Source organism: Saccopteryx leptura, chromosome 1 (genome assembly GCF_036850995.1).
Source record: "Saccopteryx leptura isolate mSacLep1 chromosome 1, mSacLep1_pri_phased_curated, whole genome shotgun sequence".
Taxonomy (NCBI): Eukaryota; Metazoa; Chordata; class Mammalia; order Chiroptera; family Emballonuridae; genus Saccopteryx; species Saccopteryx leptura.
Window position 1 is genome coordinate 85,357,863 of NC_089503.1, and position 22,023 is coordinate 85,379,885.

The following is a 22,023-nucleotide window of genomic DNA, read 5'->3' on the forward strand; positions in this document are numbered from 1 at the left end:
CTTTGTCAGCGAGAATGTTTTTTCTTTGTGATTTTTTCTTATTCATATTTTTTTTTATTTTCTTCTTAAAGAAGTCTTCTTAAGACTTCTTAAAGAAGTCTTTAATATTCCTTGTGTGCTGGTTTGGTGCCATGAGCTTTTTTAGCCTTTTCTTATTCGGGAAGCTCTTTATCTCTCCTTTGATTTTAAATGATAGCCTTCCTGGGTAGAGTCATCTTGATTGTAGGTCCTTGCTTTGCATCACTTTCACTATTTCATGCCAGTACATTCTGGTCTGCAAAATTTCTGTTGAGAAAACAGCTAACGTCTTATGGAAGCTCTTTGGTAGGTAACTAACAGCCTTTCTCTTGCTGCTTTTAAGATTCATTCTGCCTTTTACCTTTGATTTTTTAATTATCATGTCTTGGTGTGGGCCTCTTTGCATTGCTTTTATTTGGGATTGTTTGCACTTCCTGAACTTGTATATCTATTTTTCTCATGAAGTTAGGGAAGTTTTCTATCATTCATTACTTTTTCAAATAGATGTTCAATCTCTTGCTTTATCTCTTTTTCTTCTGGTACCCCTATGATGTGAATTGCATATGCTTGATGTTGTCCCACAGGTGTTCTAAGCTATTCTCATTAATGTGTTTGTTTGTTTGTTTATTTATCTTGCTGCTCTGACCAGATGTTTTCTGCTATTTTGTTTTTCAAATAGCTGATTCAGTCTTCCGGTTCATCTAATCTGTTTTTGATTCCATAAATGTGTTTTTCAATTCACTTGTTGTACCCTTCATTCGTGAGACTGGTTCTTTTCATGGTTTTGTTTCCTACCACTTTGTTGAATTTCTCACTGAAATCATCTTGTCTTTACCTCAGTGTATTGAACATCCTTGTAAGCACTATTTTGAACTCTGCATCTGGTAGATTGCTTGCCTCCATTTTGTTTAGTACTTTATTTGGGCTTTTGTCCTGTTCTTTCATTTAAGACATGTGATTCTGTCTCCTCACTTTGGCTGCCTCCCTGTGTTTGTTTCTATGCATTGGGTAGATCTGTTATATCCCCCAGCCTTGGCAGAGTGGCCTTGTATAGTAGGTGTTCTAAAGGGTCCAGTGGAACAGTGTCCCTTTTCATTTGTTCTGGGTACTCCAGGGGTGTTCCTTGTGTAGGATGTGCATGCTCTTTTATTACAGTTGAGCCTTGTTTGCCAATGGCATGCCAGTGGGTGGGATTAATCTTCAGGCTGCTTGGCTGTGAGAGCTATTCACGACTACAGCAGACAATCTGTTGTGAGGAGATCCCATGAAGAGGAATTCAATTAGTAGGGTTCTGTTGCTTCCCAAGTCTACTCTTTAAGTGTGTTGTTTGTGGTGATAATTAGGTGGTGCTCTGTTGAGATGTGAAGCCAGCCACTGAGTATATATATTCATTCTGGGGCCTCTTTGGAGGGGCTTTGATTCAGGCTGATGTCAGCTGCTACCTGTGCCACCTGGTAGGAGCTAGAAAGTGATTTTCGGTTGGTAGTACTGAGCTCAGAATTTCCTGAAAGTGGTTAGGCTATGCACCCAGGCCACTGCCACTGGTGTCATGCTTGGGGCCACTTAGTAAGAGGCATAGGGCATGCTAAGGTTTGTTTAGGGTTTGTGGATCTTTGAAAGATTTTAGGAAAGTCCATAATGTGGGCCCAGGCTCTCAACTTATGTGAATTAGCCTGTGAAAGAGGTTTGAGCCAGGTGGAGTTTCAGAGAATCACCAGGGGGGGCCAAGAGCAGAGTTAGTTTGGTCGAAGAAGACTCAGACTTCACACCTGCCTGCACCTTCAGGTTAAGTGGGGGGAGGGCTCACCAAAGGAACAATGGTACCTGCAGGCACTATAGTCCCAGAGACAGCTGTCCCTCTAACCTTTCTTTTTTTTTATTTATTCATTTTAGAGAGGAGGGAGGGAGGGAGGGAGGGAAGGAGAGAGAAAGAGAGAGAGAGAGAGAGAGAGAGAGAGAGAGAAAGGGGGGAGGAGCAGGAAGCATCAATTCCCATATATGCCTTGACTAGACAAGTGCAGGGTTTTGAACCAGCAACCTTAGTGTTCCCAGGTTGATGCTTTATCCACTGCGCCACCAGAGGTCAGGCCTAACCTTTCTTTTTAAGCCAGACAACTCAGTTCCTCTCATATGCCCCTGACACTTTTTGAGCTGCTGTTTTTTTTGCTGAGTTTATGGTGTTTGTGAGAAAAGAAATCCATATGTGAGCCCTTTAAGAGAACACCTGAATCTCCAGCAGCCCTCCCTCTTACCCTGACTGAGTCCCTACTGATTTTCACAGCCAACTGTTGTAGGATTTTCTCTTCCTGGCACTGGTGCTTCAGGCTGGGGATCCTATTGTGGGTCTGGGACCTATTACTCCTTAGTGGGAACCTCTGCAGCAGTGATATCCCACCCAATTCTTAGCTGCCACAGGTGGGTGTGGGACAATCCCATTCCTCATCTTTGTGCCCCCTACCAGTCTGATAAGACTTCTTCTTTATATGCCTAGTTTTCAGAGTCTGTTCATCTGGTTTTCAGATGGATCTCAAGGGTAATTGTTTTGTATTTAAGTTGTAATTTTGATGTAGTCATGGAAGAAGCCAGCTCAGCATTTATCGGTGCTGACAACTTGACCAGAAGGCTGTCCATACTTTTAATTAGTGAATGTTTCTAGGCACCAAGCATCAAGCTATGTACTTTGTTTAAGTAACTCCTATGTAACATTTACCAAATAATAAGAAGAAAAGCATCTCTCTATTTTCAAAACAGGATAACAAAGACAAAAACATTCTGAGGTTACATAAAAAAAATAGTGAAGGCAACAATTAAAAAATTAAAAATTTAGTTCAAAGAAATTATCTACCTTTTATATGAATTAATATGTACATGATTAAACTCACTCTATGTTGTGAGTTTATAGATTTTATTAATTTGGTAACTCTGACATTTATGTAGCTTTGCCCAAAGTGGACTACTTATTATTAACTGATTTACCAACCATTCACTGTTTCTACAGTAATTTCTCTAGTAAAAATAAATAAATAAAAAAATACGGAATCTCATAAGTTATGTCAATAAAATGCCTTAACACTGTGATTTAATAATCTGGAAATTTCTTTAACAATATAAGAAACCAATAGTTTTTTCTTTATTTATCTTAAACCCAAATAACTTCAATATTCATGCTGATTGTTTTCTCCTATAAATTTGCATTTGGTTTCCATTATCTTGATATAATTTATACAGCCTTCATTTTTAATACAATCAAATAAGTTCTGGAAATACATATTTATTTCTAAAATATGAGAAAGAAGTAACCACAAATGATTTAGTAAAAAGAAGTACATTAAATGCATTTCAAGTTTCACACTTAACTTACAATCCTGTATGTTTGCAAAGTAAATTATTTATGCAGAATCACAAACGATTGAGTAAAAAGAAGTAAATTATATGCTGTGATTCAGATTTTACCGGCAACTTGCAGTCTGTATGTTTGCAAGGTAGATTCCTCATGCAGCATCAAACAACTGGAAAGCTCATATAATTGAACTTTCTTTCACACCCCATAACTTTTAGATAAGGAAGAATGAAATGAAAGTCTCATAGTGTCCATGTTGTGTCATTGTGTCATTATATAGTCAACCCAGTCTTTGACATTTTAAAATTAGTTTTGACAATTAATTTAAAAAATGGCCAGAAAGAGGATCAAAATATTAAAATGTATTTTGATTCATTAAATCAAAGTAAATAGTATTCTTTAAAATTAGCTGCTTTAATTTTAGTATCTATTTATCTACTTATATCTATCTATCTATCCACCTACATAATTATAAAATGAAATACAAATAGAGTATAATAATTACCAAATAACTGAAATGGTTAGTTAACTAGAATATATTTCTTCTACATTAATTTAGATCAGTGTTTCTCAAACATAAATGACTCCCCAAGGGATATTTGGCAATGTCTAGAGACATTTTTTATTATTATAACTGGGTTGGACAAAAGTGGGGGAGTGATAAGATGCTATTGAGATCTAATGGACGGAGGGCACAGATGGGGGCAGGGACACTAATAAACATACTACAATGCACAGGACTGTCTCTGACAACAATTATCTGACCAAATGTCAATAGTGCTGAGATTCAGAAACCTTGATCTAGATAACAAGAAGCTTACTGAATTAAGATATTTTATATCAGCAGTAAGTTTATACAATTTTTACTCTGTACTTGTTAGTTTTTCAAAATATTAGTATTACTAGAGAGTACTCATTCTTACAAATAAACCTACTGAGTAAACTAATGAACTACTATTTGATAAAAGTAAAATGGGAAAAGGAAGCCATAAGAGACAAGCAAAAAAGAGTATGGTGTTTCAAAAGTTATTAAAATTGGAATGGCCCCATAGAGACCAGCACCCTAGTGTTCTCAGAAAGATCTACTGTATTATCCAATCATAATGTATTCATTTAGGAATAATATTACAAGAATGTCAACATTATTAGGATCTCCTTGGTCAACTTCCACATATGCATTTTAATTTTTTCCCCTGATGCAATCATTGATGGAAATATTAGTGTTGGAGAATGCTTGTCCGCATGTAAAGTACAGCTATCATGCTGCGTTTTAAAATTGTGACTGTCCTATCTGAGGGATTCATAACAGAGTTAATAAAATCAGTGCTGTGTTGTTTCCATTCCACAGCAAAGAGCCTGCACTCCAAGGCATGTGCTTTTTCCTCCAAATAGATTAAAGCATTCATTTTGATGTCATCTCTTTGTAATTAAAGTAAAAGCTCAGGTTAAAATAAAAGTAATAATGCAAAAAAAAATGTACAAACAGGCAGAATTTTTAAATGGTGGTCTGATAACAAAATAACTAATTTAAAAAATGAGGATGACATAGTTTTTATTCACAAGCCTTCACCAGAAACATTGATTCAGTAGCCTTGAATGAAATAAAAAAGGTAAAGAAAAAACATCTTAAAACTTTATGTGTAATTTCTCCTAATTCACCATTTAAAACTCTTGTTTTATGCATTTTCTTTTTCACTTCCAACATTTGTGAAAACAGCTAATAATCATATTGTTACTTATATAATTATTTTTTTTTATTTTAGGCCAGACTATTTGGCTCTATAAAATCTAGCAAACTGTCTAGAATATAGATATTTGATCAAGTCTTATCTTCTTATCACATATATACATATCCATATATCTAATAGGCTATATATATCCCCAGGGATTCTAAAGAAAATTTCCTCATAAATCAATTTAATTACTTTATCATCTTGTATATGGGGAAGTTGGGCCCAATATCTTAGTCAGATGATTCATGTTATGACACAGAGTACAAAATATTTTCATTACTTTATTCATTCAGCAATTAGTTATGGTGTATCAGCCACTTTATATAATACTGCGGGGGAGGTGGTAAATGAATATGGAAAGGTCCCTACCCTAGGAAAACTCACGTTGTATTGTAGAAGACAACCAATAAGAAGTATATGGGTATTATTCATTTAGATATGTATGTAGGTGTGTATATGTGTGTATAGAGTTATGTGTGTGCACAAAGAGAGAGAGAGATTATTCATAGGGCTGGGTAGGTGACTTCTTAAGAAAGACCTCCTAGAAGGAGTCATTCAAGTGGCAACTTGAAAGAATTAAGTAATGAGCCACACAGGTGCTGGAAGAAGAATGTTTCAGGTTAAAATTAATGCACATGTCTTAAGCTGAAAATTAACAGCAAGAAAGCCAGTGTGGCTGGGGTGGACTGAAGAAAGGAAAAATGGTGTTAAGGCTGAAAAGACAGCCAAAGGCAAACTCATGTAAGGCCTTATAAGCTTTATACCACTCTATTACCAAGGATTGAACATAGTATAAGAAAACATCTTGTTTCACTATTGATAAAACAACAAAACACATCATTTATAATCAGAAAAGGATTTATAAACTGCTCACTGGACACCACAGTGAATTGAAAACTGTTTTAGACAACTAGGGAATTAATATGCAATAATACTTTGGTGCAACTCAGAATATCCCCCACTCTCTTTAGTGGCAATATGACATTCTGTTTAAAATTTCTAAATATAAATTAAATAATTCAGTTATTTAAATGATTGCCACATTTTACAGTAAGCATATGACACAGCCTTGCTCCAAGTGATAATATCATCTAGAAGATGATATATCCACATAAAACAGAGGTCAATGAGAGAACATAGGCAGTACAATACCAGAGGTATATGTTGTGTGGATGATGAGTAAGGGCATAGGAAGACCATGTTGTTTATTTAACATCCAAACTGGAATATTTTTAGAGTAAAAGGGGGAATTATTAATAATGTTTCTGGGAAATATGGTGTAAATTATCACTCTTTTAAGTGAATCAGGACACAAGTAATAGTAGGTCCACAGAATTTCAGGAAGGAAGTTCATTGTAAATTGGAGTGACTCTCGAAATCTTTCAAGAAAACGACACCTGCACTTGGCTTTTATCCAGGCATGTTACCTGGCAAAAGAAGGTAGAAAGGCATCGAGTACAGGGAATAATATTATAACAGACATTATGAATCTATCTGCTGTACCCCACCCTCATAATGTACATATGAGAAAGCAATCAATGAACAACTAAGGTGCCGCAATGAAGAATTGATGCTTCTCATCTCTCTCCCCTCCTGTGTGTCTGTCCCTGTCTGTCCTTCTCTCTGACTCTCTTTGTCTCTGTCACAAAAAAGAGAGACATTTTGAGTTGAGAATCACCCTATTTAGAATTTGATAACTGTGAAGAGTGGGAGATAATATTGGATGGTTAAGGAAGAGATGGTTTGCAGTAACAAAGCAGAAAGACTGTTATGAAGTTTAGGTTCCATGAAAAGGAATCTCGTACAAGAGGGCCACATAAGAACTGTTGGTAAGCCTGTGTCATGAACAGAGTAAAACTACTCCTAAACTTCGGTTAGATGTCAGATGGAAATATTGTAGAGCAACATAACATATACAGATGTTTTAACTTCTGCATAACTTACATGTTGTTGAATGGTAAATGGGAACAGATAGGCATATTGGATATATTACTAACATTCAAAGTCAAACCCCTCTTTTATAAATAAATGTATTTTTATATATGAGGCGATGTTTTATAAATTTTTAGTTACTGCTAGATGGATGCTGCAGAGAGGATAAATGTAGCAAAAATGATTTACATATATATATATATGTAAATAATAATATAGCATTTTAGATAATGATGACCATTGGTGAACACTTACTATAGTCCTAGAATTATGTTAACATCTCTTCTAAAAATGTCCCCAAATCCTGTAAACTGGATGTTACTGTGATTATTTGACAGATAAATAAGCAGAACAAAAAAGTCAGCTGAAGTCTGCCCAACTGCTACGTGATAGTGCTAATATTTACGAAAGCATTTTTTTGCATTGGTATAAAATCCATGATCTTTTCCATGGTGCCACATTATCTGACACTTACATATGTGCTCACTGAGTTGAGGCCCACGTAGCTCATTCCTTGCAGAAGTCCCAACTGGAATAGAAAGCTGGGTACTTAATACATATCCCGTTGCACTCTAATGTGACATGATTCGTGTTAGTACCATCGTCATTTTAATCATTTCCTTCCTATCAACATATGGGACTAACATTTGAAAAAATTCTTCCTTCTCTGCACATTTTCTAATACAATATATCCTGATATTTCTTGATTTTTCATTTAGCAATTTGTGTGCAGTTTCTTTCCTCAGGTGATCCCTATAAATCAAAATCCCTCACCTTTATCTTTAACCATCTGCTCCTAAATCAGTGGTTTCTGAGTAAATTTATCATCCTAACAACTAGTGTGTAGTCTTTGTTTTTCCTGTAGCTTGGGTTGGGAAGCAGATATTTACCTGAACCTGCTTCTATTCCTATCTCTCCCGCTCCAATATAACTCTCTCCCCCTTCCCGCAACACACACACACACACACACACACACACACACACACACACACACCTACCTAAGAGTAGAATACTTCGCCTGACCTGTGGTAGCGCAGTGAATAAAGCATCGACCTGGAAATAAATGCTGAGGTCGCCGGTTCGAAACCCTGGGCTTGTCTGGTCAAGGCACATATGGGAGTTGATGCTTCCTGTTCCTCCTCCCCTTCTCTCTCTCTCTCTCTCTCTCTCTCTCTCTCCCTCTCTCTCCCCTATGTAAAATGAATAAATAAAATAAATTTAAAAGAGTAGAATGCTTCATTGTGATGATCTGGTCAGTTTTTCATTTATTTAATTTGCAGGCATAAATAGATATACAGCATTTAATAGTTATAGAGCATTATTTATTTATTTACTTATTTGTTTGTTTATTTATTTATTTATTGGCTTTTTGACCTGAAGGATTGGCTTTGTTACTCATTAATAATGTTTAAAATTATTGATGCAGAATCTTTCCCTTTGAGACATGTAGGAGGATTCTGACTCTGATTTTGATTGCTTCTGATTGTGACTGTTGGGATTTTGGATTTTTTAATATAGCAAAACCTAAATTTAATCAATGAAACTCCCAAGAGCCACTTTCCTTTTGAGTGATGGAACGTATCTCCTTCCTCTGTTGCTAAACTTGTTTATGGGTAAATTGCTCTAGAAGGTGTGGTAAAACATTTGAGCAGCAAAAGGACGTAGGTCTTCTAGAGGATCTTACTTTGTCTTTCCTCTAAGATTTTAATCTAGTGTGAAACTTTTTGTAAAACAGGAATAGTGAAAAAGTGAATAAAGATAACAGAATTTCTAATAAAGCTATTAAGTAAATTTAAATATTTTCATTTGTTACTTACTGTTAAAACAACTGATATTAATGGAATCGCCATTTCTAGGCATCCTGTTTGGTGAGTGCAGAATACGGTAAATCTCATTTCAAGGGCCTAAAAAAAGCTGATCACTGGTTTGATGATTTCAGAGCACTGTTCATAAAAGTCCTTCTTCACCACAGTCTGAGAGTATGCTGTTGGGAGACTAAGATGGCTGTTAGAGTTTTTTCTCTGTGCTTTGCCACAACTGTGGCAATTACGATGCCTTCAGGAGGGACTTAATTTATTATTGTTTATTAATTACTCTCAGAGTTTATTATTATTACAAGGGCTTGGCAGTACAGAGTAAATTTATGGACTGAAGTGTCGGCTAGTTTGTGTTCTTGAAATATGCAGTAATCCCTACAGGCATTTATGTATTTCCCCATGTTTAGATGCTCCCATATATAAGACACTCCCATGTATATGATGCACCTTAATTTGGGGGCTCAAAATTTGATTAAAAAGGTATAACATAAAGTTATTGAACTCAAGTTTTATACATCATAAAATTCATACAACTCCTCAAGCAAGAAATGCAAGTAAAAAAATTTACAACTGCTGTATAAGACACACCCAGTTTTTAGACTATAAATTTTTCTGAGAAGGGCCCATCTTATACACAGATAAATATAGTTGTTTCCATATTTCTAAAATTATAATATTGTTTAACCTTCCTGGGTTCCAAGAAAATTTTCATAATTTTTATTTCAGCTATTATTGTTCTGAGTAATCTTGTGATTTGGGAAAATATCAGAGTTAATCAACAGAATTATTAATTAAACAACAAACTCCCAACAGTTGCTAGGGGAATAAATACATCAGAGACCTTACACTTGTGGAGAAAACTCAGAACACATCTAAGTAATGGATACTCAACAAAAGAAGTCTGAATAAGTTAGGGTTTTAAGAAGTAAATACCTTCTGTGTCCAGGAATTTGAGGAAGTGCTAAAGATTAAAGCAACCTAGACACTGACCGAAAAATGCCAGTTCAGGAAACTGAAGTTTGGAAATCTTTTGGACAAATACATAAAAAGGAAAAGTGAAAATATGAAAAACCAATTGATTCATGGAGAATTAACACAGTTTTACATTCAACCCTTTTATTTCTATAGTATATGCAGGTGACATTATCTCTGATATCTAATATTCATATGTAACATCAATATTAGGTTCAAAATGACTACTCATAATTACTGTAAATCTATCCATTTTAAAAGGCATATGCCTTTTTTTAAAATGTGTTCTTTAATGTCTCAAACTTCTCTATTATTCAATACTGAACTTCATAATGTTTATTTCACAATATATTTTGATAATATATAATTAGAAAGATTAAAATTTGGAGGCTAAGGTACAAGCATAATTATAAAAAGCAAAACCCATCTGATTTTTGCAGAAAAATCTCTTGTACCATTAGAGAGTATATTTTAAATATTTCTTATACCATTTATATTATTAGTGTAACTCATAACAATGTTTGTATTTTTTTAAAAAAAATTAACTAAGAAAATCCTAGCCAAAAGTTTCATATGAATATAATATAAATAAAAATTTGGAGATTTATTACAATGGTTACATATCAACAGAGATAAATACATAATTTATGATTAGGATTTTTTTTCTAAAGTAGGTGAGCCATAGGGATAATCCCCCAGAGCAGAAAATAAACCATCTCATACATTTTGATAAATAGACAATACCTGCATTTCTATATGGTGCATGGCAATGTGACAAATAAATTATCTTCATTAAAGATTTCCATGAAGGATTAATGAGCATTAGTTAAACCGTAAAGGCACAAAGAACATTTATGAAAAATTACATTGAGTGTAAGAAGTTGAGCAGCACAGAATTTTGTTATAATAATTTATCTTACCTGAAGATTTTTTACTACACCTATATGATAAATGTAACTCAAATGCAGCCAATGTTCCACATTTAGCATGTAAAATTTAAGTAGATTACAACTTTACAGGGTTTTATTTTACCAAAAGAGAGATAATTTATTAATCTTATATTTGTTTCCGTTAATATTTAGCCTGCTATAAATCTTTAAATTTTCAACATCAAATTTGCATAGCAACCTTAAAGAAGTAAATACGCTCTTTAAACTTCACTGTCAACGAACACTGTGGAGTGTTTTGAATACTTATGATTTTTTTTTGCTTACAGTGCACACGACTAAATTAAAGTTTAATTATTTTAGTTATATACAATTGAAAAATATCTTTTAGATAAAAGACAATTAATGCATAAAACAGAAAAATGAGAATACTTTATTTTGCTAACCGAGATTTCCATTTTCCTCCTTTTGGAATGTTGCCCAAGATTAATGATTTCTACTCATCAAGCACTGCCATCTTGTGGACTTCTGTTAATTCCAGAAAATGCTGGTTTATTTATGTATGGGGCTTTTTGTGGTTAAATATTTTAAAAATTCTGTAAATCCTAAGGAAATCAAGAATAAGTATCCATGTGTTAATATTCCTTTATCCTTATGAACATCTGCATTTCAGACACACTGTGTAACTGTTTTAAAATAGGTTTCTATATTAATAGGACACATCCTACTATTTTACATAGTTATGGTGTTTGTAGTTCTATGACCACAGTTTAATTAAACTGTGATTCAATGGTCAATAGGAATTTCCAACAACTGCTTTTGCTGATTTAGGCACTGCTCTGATTAGTTGCTTTATGAAGCATCAATGTTTTAATAGGCAAAAGGAGACTCCATAACATATCTAACAATCTAATAAACATTTAAAACCACTATTAATCAGGTTTTTTTTTTTTTCAAATAAAGACCTATGTTCAGTAAGAATTGTTGGAGAAGTTTTTTTTTTCTCTGTGTCTTAGTTTTCTTGTCCATAAATAGGGTTACCTATCCCTATAAGGAGTAAATAAATTAACATACATAGACCACACTGTCTGGAACATTCTAAGTACTGTACAGGTTTACTAGATAGTATTGGTGCTACACATACATCTTCCTTACTTGATGTAAGACCAGTAGCCACGGCCACCATCACAGCCGCCTGGCTCATGCAGGTTCGCATTTGATTAGGACAGATGGTAATGAAACAACAAAGCCAAGAACTGGTGGGCCATTACCTTTTTAATCCTAGCTTGCACCCGGCGGGCGAGAAATACACACAGTAGGAAAATGCTTCCCTTTCCGTTCAGGGCTCCCAAAGCCACTGACTTATCTGAGTTTCCTAGAATCAAAGGTTTCTACCTCACCAGACTTATTCACCTCTGTTCCCCATCTCCTTCTCTGCACAAACTGGCTTCTCCTTCAGAACTCTGCCATCTTGGCTGCTTCTCCTCTCCTTCACATGGCCTTTCTCTGCCCTGCTTCAGCATGGGCTCCTTTGCCCCATTTTACAGTGTAGAAATAAAAACCTTTAATCCAATATACAAACAAGGAAGTCTCTAATAAAAAGTCACTTAGGGTGGGAAAGATTTAGTCTTAAAACTAAGCCTTAGGTTATAATGACCCTGCCTGCTTACAGCCTGTCCCCCACACCCAATGCAAACTATAAGCGAGCAAACATATATATCATATTTACAAACTTATTTGACCAACACCTGGTAAATGCACCAATCCAGCACCTCTCCCTTCTGCAGAGAATTTCTCTTGCCTAGACAGCTCCTTGCCCTTCCTGCACCTCAATTCTCTAGGCCAGCGGCCAATAAATAACTGATGCAGGGGAGGAGAGCACAAAAGACAAAATCTCTTGATCACCTATTGACTCATTCACTAAATCTACAGTAGAATTTGTGTTCCAGAGCCCCAAGTGGAATTAGTCCTACACTAATCTCTGGTAGAGGACTACATCCTTGCTTAGCTATTTAATTGTTTCTTACCCTATGTAAGGCCAGGGGTCACAAACATGGCTAAGCAGGTTCTCATTGGATTCGGGTAAATGGTAAAAGTAACAGTGGAGCCAGAAAATGGTGGGCTATTCTGTTTATTAAAGTCCCATAATGATGGGTGAACAAACAGGCAGGGAAGACTGCTTACTTCTCACTCAGGGCTCCCAAAGCCCTGACTCATTATCCTGTTCCACAAAATAGACTCATTCTCCTACTCATTCTCTGGACTCCTCTCTCTCTCTCTCTCTCTCTCTCTCTCTCTCTCTCTCTCCATTCTCCAGCAAAAACAGGCTGGGAAAAAAAATCACCTTCTCCAGTTAACAACAGCCCCTCTCTAGCAGGAAGGCAATCGCAATTTGCAATCTGCCGACCTGCGGACAAGCACTCTCTGCAGCCTTGCACAGACCACACACACATGGCACTCTCCCACCCCAAAGCAACAATTAGGCAAAATACAGTGTGTCCGTAAAGTCATGGTGCACTTTTGACCAGTCACAGGAAAGCAACAAAAGATAATAGAAATGTGAAATCACCAAGTAAAAAGAAAACCCTCCCAGTTTCTGTAGGATGATGTGGCAGCATGTGCACATGAGCAGATGATGACGTAACACCATGTACACAGCAGAGCAGCCCACAGCCATTCCAGTCGAGATGTGGACAGTACACAGGACAGTTCAGTGTGTTCTGTGGCTCACTAAATTCAAATCCGTGACCAAAGTGCAATGTGAATATCAGCGCATTTATAACGAAGTGCCACCACATAGGAATGACATTACTCGGAATAACATAAGCAGTTGAAGGAAACTGGCAGTTTGGTGGAGAAACCCCGTTCTGGTAGGCCATCAGTCAGTGATGAGCCTGTAGAGGCTATACGGGATAGCTACCTAAGGAGCCCTAAAAAATCTGTGCATGAGCCCACATCGAACTGCACTGAATAGGTATGAAACTGGGAGAGTTTTCCTTTTATTTGGTGCAGATTTCACATTTCTATCATCTTTTGTTGTTTTCCTGTGACCGGTCAAAAGTGCACCATGACTTTACAGATACACTGTATAAGCAAGCAAACCTAATACACATGTTTTTTACTTGGAACACATTGGTTTGCCCGACACCCTATCCTGTTCCTTTTAATTTTTAATCCTGGGAACACTCTAACAATAAATCACATTCAAAAGAATCTGTTTCTCAAACTCTCTAAGAATCTGACCTAAGAGAATAAATGCCCATTATTATTGCTGTTATTGTTGTTATCAAGTTATCTAATGTTCTGATTTAGTGAAGGTAAACTCTAATATCACCTTGGTCATGTCTAGGGCATGGATGGACTACACACTCTTCCTAGTTTCCCATGAATCTCTTCTGTAAGCTAAGCTCTTCATAGTTTGGATAAACACAGTAAGGTCATATTCACTGGCAAAATTCTAGGGCACAAGTATTCTATTGTTGATTAAGGGCTGGAATCTCTGAGCTTTAACAATGAATTGTGGGAAGTGTAGAATGACTGCTTTTTTTATGCAAAATTTGAAGCCTAAATTAAATTTGTGCTGCTATGTCATACTGCTCAGAAAATGCTGGTTTCTGACCTAATGTAGTTTACAATTCAATAAATATAATTTTAAAACCCCTTAGCAAAGCAAGAAATTTAGGTTGCATTCTGACAAGTGTTAGTAATGACCTTTATGGCTAGACACAAGGCTCCTGGGATTTAAAAAAAAAAAGTCTTCTGCAATGTGAAGCATTCCATAGGAAAATAAAAATAGCTACTGTCACCCAGTTTGTGTAATCACCTGAACTCTAGAACTTGGAATTCACTTACTTGAAGTTGTTTGAGTTGTGGATTATGAGATAATGCCTGTTTACTACTGTTTCTATTATAAATATTCTTTATATTTTGTTTTGCTAAAGTTCTTTTGAGTTATATGCATATAAAATTTTATTTTGTCTTGATGACACATATGTTTGAAGCAGAACCCTGCTGCTTCTGACTCTAAGTAACAAATATAATGAAAATACACATCTCAAAACTTAAAAAAAAAAGGAGAATTAGTACTTTGTTCAACCAAGATAACTAAATTTAATGCAAAATTCAGCCTGTCTTTGTATTGAAGGTAATTTCATTTTTAAAATATATAACCAATGTTCTCTCTTGCATTTTTCACAACATCTTTGTAAATATGTTGATTTTGTAGACACTAACCAAGTGTCAGTTACACAACTTTATTCTATTGTTGGTCTCAGTATCCTTGCTGAATTCAGGCTATGTTTTATTGATGAAACTTTTGACACTTGTAGAAATTAAATACAACTATACAGATTCAAGGTGAATCTGCATTGTACCAAAAACTGCATTATACTAGGTCATTTATCCTGACCTGATAACTACCCTTCTTACAGCTCTGTGATACTCTAAATGGTACTTTACATATAATAATATATCACTACTTTCTTGCTTACTTATTGATATTCATTGTCTTTATTTTCGTACCTATCCTAAATCTGGAAGCCATTTAATAATTTGAACTGTCAAATCAGCTTCCTCAAGAAAAGGTGAGTGAACACGGTCAAGTGGAGGCAGAATGAATGACCATCCACCATACAGGTTATTCACCTGAGCGTTTGACCATCCACCATACAGGCTGTTCACCTGAGAGTGTGGCTCACCTTAACATTTTATGCCCCTTCAACATCCACTCCATTTGCCTAGTAATATTTGGAAATTATTTACCATAATGTTGTAAATACAACCCCTTTCTCTTTTGCTTATTGACAGTATATTCTAGATTCTTAAAACTCCCTGTATTATTTCTCAGCCTCTGTATTTAATTTAATTTCAAACGGCATCTTTCACTTATATATTCAAAGCCAAAACAAGTTCCTGTAGAGCTTTGAAAATTTGCAATGAAATTTAAAGTGTGAAAAAAATCACTCTTGTTCTTAAAATTTAGACAGATTTATACAAATACAAATATAGATTTTTAAAATGCTAACTATTTTCTTATTCATCAAAAATTTATTTAGCAATTACACACCAGACATCCTGATGGGTTCTAAGGATATATAGTAGAAAATAAAATAAATTTAGTCACCGCCCTGCTAAGAGAACTTAACATAGCTAATAATAACATTTTCTTTATCACAACGAAGGTATAAATCAGCAATGTAAAAAGATATTTTCTACTAATTTCAGGTTGCATCCCTCTATGATCAGTATAAATAGCAATTAATAGGGCAATTTTCCACAATTTTTTATATCATTAACTCCAGAACCCAAAATGATAGCTTCAGTTTCAAAATTCTAAAAACAAAATAATTGTACAGATTTCTAAAACCATATTATATCTGCCTGTAATTTACTGCATTACCCTAATAAAGTATCTTTGCAACAATTAATTCATCAAAAAGAGGGAGAGGAATCATATCAGCTGATGGAATTATAAAAAATATAATACAAGAAAATTAATAAATATTAAAGTGTTTATGGCATATATTCTACTAAGCAGCATCTAGTAGTAACTAATAAAAATATGTCAGATTATAAGTACAAAATCTAAACCTTCAGAAAAGTAAAACAAAAATATATTTTATAACCAAAAAAAGTTATAATTACAGTTATTTGATAGACATGATATTAAATCCCACATTACAGAAATAATCAGAAAGGATAAGATCAGGGATTTTGGTAAATATAGCCCATTAAATAACTTTTGACCATAAACCATAAAACTGGCATATCATAAAAAGAGAACAGCTTTTGGTTTTTAGGTGCTCCTTTTGATAACTAACAAGGAGAAAGAAAATAATGTCCCTTGAAGAGTTGCATTATAAATTTGGTAAGTGAAAAAGTGAGATGCTATGTCCATAGTGTTCTCCCCAAATCCTTTGACCCAAAGCTTCTAATGTGAACACACACTATTAAGAAGAAGAATGGTTATTTTCTAATTTGTAGTTATAGTAAAAAATGTTGAAATGAATCACAGATATTTATTCATCGAAATTGTTTTTCAAGGACTTCAGTGTCCAGTATACTGTTTCATTTCCAGCCTCATCATTTTTCATTAATGGCACTTCACTTATGAGAAATGAGAATCATTGTCCTTACAGGTAATCCTGATTTTTATATACTGTAGATGTAGAATATATCACTTAAGTAATCACCTTTTTGCCAAGGGAGCAAAGAGGAGATTGTCTGTTTTGTGACACTGAATCAATTACAGCAATTGTGTTGAAAGCCTGCAATGCATAAAGCCATAAAACCTGGACATTCAATTAGGAGGCTAGGCAGGGCCAACCAAGAAACTTTGCTCCTACAAAAATTTTGAACTGATGAGAAAAGTGAATTTCAATACACAGTTAACCTCACAAGAAAGAAAAAGAAATCCCCAGGTGTCAAAAATAAACAAGAACTAAAATCCAGGGCTAAAACCTAAGAATTGTATTAATCCTAAGAATATTCTGGCAGTAAATTTGATTTATTTGTCATGGAAATACACCTTAAAGTCTAGGAGCTCAACAACAAATGTTTGGGCTGGAATAAAGTACACATCTTTGGGTCTGCCCAAGAAGGGAAGTTAGAATAGCCATGTATGCACCAAGCCAGTCCCACAATTGGCTATGCCCCCAGTTTACTAGAATGACTCTCACTGACTCAGGAAAAAAGACGAAACATTCTCCCAGGAGATACCGAAACTTCAAGCTGACACAGCACATGTGCCAAATCTATATTACCATATAGTATCAAAAATACATTAATAAGATTTAGTATAAAAATTGATCCCAAGTAGATAAATCCCAAGTGGGGCTCTTGGTAGAAGCTAATGCAAAAACAACTGTGAGGGAGATGCTCACAACCTAAAATGCACATGGTATCTCAAAATAGTCATTGTCTGCTACATTGAGTACAATGTACTTAATGAAGAAATAGCAAAAATCTAAAACATTTTCAATTGACTTAAGTAAACATACTATTTAAAAGGAACCTTAGAAAAATGGAGAAAAATCACAATTGATCAAATAGTCTTACTGTTCTTCTGAAATGAATAATAATATTTAAATTTTAATAGTTAATAAATTAGCGTGTATTACATTATTTTTAGGGGCCCAACACAACTGGTATGAGACTAAGTGGCATATGAAATGAAAGACAAATGACACTAACACTGACTATGATTTAATACCTTTCAGAATTATTTTATAATCCTCAGATTCCAACATAGCACTACAAATATAATTAATGCTTGTTTTTTATGATAAAAAATAAAACTTTAAAAAGGATAGTAAATAAATGCTAATATAAAGTGAAAAGATTTACTTAGAAATTAAACAGAAATCTTAAAACGTATTTAGCCCAGTTTAATATTTTTATTCGTGGCACAGTCATAATCCAATCCAAATTCAGGTTGCCAGTTTGCTTTTCTGTTGCACACCCTTTCCACTTTGTATCTTTCCTGGAATTGTGAAATGCTTTTCTATGTAAAACTGAAAACATAAAGAACTAAATAAGAGTTTTGAACTCAAAATACTCATTTACCTCTATAATTTGAAAAAAAGTGCCAGTTTTGTGTAAATACTTTTTTCGTTATTCTGAAAATATTTTACAAAACATCGCCTCAGAAAACTCCGTCGGTATAACAAAAATAGTATTTTAATGAATGGTAGATTTTAATTGTTCTCTGCTTTCTTTTTCCTAGATTTAAAGTAATACAAACCAAAAATTGAGATAATCTCAGTCAAATCTATAAAATAGACTGCAAAAATATCAAAGTGAAACTCTTATTATTATAACAAGTAGAAGAATTCATAGTGTTAAGTGTGAGAAGTCCTTAAATTTAGAGTGTAGTTGAGCAGTGTAAGAACAGAAAGAAGTGTTTCGAGTATATAGTCTATGGGTTTTCTATCAGTAAAGCCACATGGATACAATAAATTCTTAGTAAAATATCAAATGCATTAATGACTGCCTAGTGGGTAACTGTAACTACAAAAAAGAGCTTGCTTTATAAAATACTTGTTACACTATTTGAAAATTTTTGACATTGCAAATGTTTATTATAAGCTAATATAATATAGAATTTCAAAATTCTAAGGAATATGGTCACTATAATACATGTCTTAGGAATAATAAATTATTAGCCAAATCTTGCTTAGTATCAGTGTTCTGCTCATCATTGAAATTTTCTGTGGAAAACATTGAATAATACTTAAGTACTAAGAATTCTTTCAGTGTTATATTGGAACCTATTTACTGGATTTCTTATATTTAAATGAAACCTATTTAATTATGTTTATATTAAACATATTAAGGGTTATTAACCTAATAATTTTTTAAGAAAGGGCTTAAGGAAAATATTATCTTTCATATTTTATCAATACTTATTATGTGTTAAGTTTCTTGCTATATTATTTTATTTTACAATTTATGTAATTGATAATATTATTCTCATTTTTTTTTTGAATGATAAAACCAAACCTCAAAGAGAGATAAGTACTCGCTTACTTTAAACCATTAAGGGGATTTTGAACAGAAGTAATACTATTTTTAAAGTTCATCAGTTGATTGTATTGGATATATCTACCTAAGATGATGTCTATAAAAATGTTTAATTCTACGCAGGAGTTAACTTAAGCCATCACCTTTCTTAATCCCATATTCATGAACATTAACGATTTACTTTTAATAGACACATTATATTGGTTGTAAATAAGCTAAGATAAAAAAATAAGTAGTAATTGTAATGGCTTAGAAGGGGATTCTACTCAAAGTTAATTGGTCCATGTATAAGGTTTTGAAATTAGTTACACTGACTTTCAGTATGCATGCAAAATTTTCATGTCTCTGCTTGAGTATCTAGGAAGACTGACTAAATGCCAGGTTTCCCATTGTAACCTGGGCAGGGCCAATGATAAATGTATTTTTAATTACCCATCACAGGTAGGTAGGTGAACAGAAAGAAAGGAAGAAAGAAAGAAAGGATGAAAGGAAGGAAGGGAGGGAGGGGAAAACAAAATAGGGCTTCCCAAGACTCACTGTAGATTAGAATCACATGTTGATGTATGTAAAACTCAAGTAGAGTAAGTGCTCATTTGAAGTTGTAAATAGATTCTGTGAAACAACTTTATGTGAAACTACATACACCAAAACCAATTTTACCATAAACTAATTGAAATAAATGAGAGTTAAATTCTTAAGCATCTCATTAATGTTATAATGAAACAACTTCATTTGAAAACCTGCCATAACTAGTGTTATTAAATAAATAATTCTGGTAAAGGGAGCCTTGAAATCTGCTCTTTCTACCATAATATAGGTAATTATAACACCTGTTGAGATTTGAATGCTGTTAGCCTATTCACAATACCTCCACTTTCTAATCTTCTGTTAACTCAGTTGCAATTTGGTTTTAATCTCCATTCCTCTGTTAAAGTTACATTCAGTGATATTCCAAAAGCCAATTTTAAGTGACTTTTTAATTTTTATTTTACTGGGCTATTTGACCTATTTGACATCATTTAACCTTCTAGAAATGGGTCAAGTCACTGGTGCCTGTGACAGCTTTTCTGTTTTCTCTGAATTTTCCAATTGTTTCTTCTCTTTTGCCCTTTGAACATTGTCTTACCTTTATTTAGATATTTGTGCCTCCTAGAAAACTATCTTCTCAGCATATATACTCTTCCTAGTTAATTTCATCTACTTATATTGTTTCAATTATGCCAGTATACTGACAATTCCCAAATTGAACTTTCACAATGGATTTTATTTCCTGAACTTAAACAACTATTTGCCAGTGACTAGAACTCCTTACCTGGATTTCTCACACACACCTCAAACTCAAGATGCCCTAAAAGTGAACCCATTGTCTTTTTCCTTAAATTAGTCTTTGTGTATTTCCATTCTGAACTGCCATCATCTACCCAGCCAATCAAAGGAGATATGAAAATATTTCTGGACTATTTGTCTCTGTTTTATATACAAGTATATTTCTTGGATGAATATGCTACTTCTCGTTATTATAATCATGGTTCTAATTCACATTTTTTCAGCTCTCATCTTGAGTGTGCAATATTTTTCTATTGTTTGTTCCTGCAGCCTTGCTCTTACTTAACTCCAATATTTGCTGACTTAGCAGAATAACCAACTAACGTACATATCTATGACAACACTTTGCTGAAAAATGTCCAGTAGTGCCACATGGCAGAACACAAGCTCTTTAGTATAGTATACATACCAGGTTAATCTGTATTTAATAATTGGGATTTATCTCTAATCTATCCAACCTCTTCTCTGATCATTCTCACTCTCTTCCTTGAATTTTTACTTCAATAAGCACAAAACTATTTGTGGTGATCCATCATTACCATCCAATTCTTGTCTAAATGACCATGCTCATTTATATCCTCCTAGGGTTACCTTAAGCATCCCACATACTCTTTGTGTGTGTGTGTGTAACGCAGACAGAGAAAGTCAGAGAGAAGGACAGATAGAGACAGGCAGACAGGAAGGGAGAGAGATGAGAAACATCAATTCTTCATTGTAGCACCCTAGTTGTTCATTGATTGCTTTCCTACATGTGCCCTCACCCGGGGACTACAGCAGACTGAGTGACCCCTTGCTCGAGCCAGCAACCCTGGGCTCAAGCTGGTGAGCATTGCTCAAACACGATGAGCCTGTGCTCAAGCTGGTGACCTCGGGGTCTCAAACCTGGGTCTTCTGCGTCCCAGTCCGATGCTCTGTCCACTGTGCTATTGCCTGGTCAGGCACATCCCACATACTCTTCACCTGCTAGCTCCAAGGAATCTTTTAGGACTCCAGACTAATAACATCAACACAAATTTCTCCTTTGGCCTCCATATTCAAATGTGCAACTGCTTTCTCAGCTTTGTGCTAGATTATATGACAAGTTTAATGTGTCAGAATTAAGCTGATTGTATTTCACCCACATCTCCAAAGAACTGCTCTTTCTTTAGTCTTCCAATTGTAGTAAAGAAAAATATATGATTCTAGTTACTCAGTTATTTGTATGCAAAATCTTACTCCTTGACTCCTTTTTTTCACATTTCATAACATTCATCAGCAATTCCTGTTTACTCTATTACTGCATTTTTTCTAGAACTATCAATAATTACTTCTCACCACCTCATCATCATTTGTAACTAATGCTACCACTGTAGTGAAAATCATTTATATCTTTCATGGCTATTTTGAAAATAGTTTCTTAGACTAGTGGAGATTATTCCTCCTGCTGCCCCTCTCCCTGTCCCTGCTCTTTTCTTCACACTGTCTCTTTTCTGCCCAGC

At 34.5% G+C, this 22,023-nt stretch overlaps 1 protein-coding gene across 2 annotated transcripts in view; it reads left to right on the plus strand.

The window, feature by feature from the left end:
• Nucleotides 1-22,023, plus strand: part of CNTN5 (contactin 5) — a 1,309,320-nt gene that overhangs the window by 885,227 nt on the left and 402,070 nt on the right. The window lies entirely within an intron of this gene.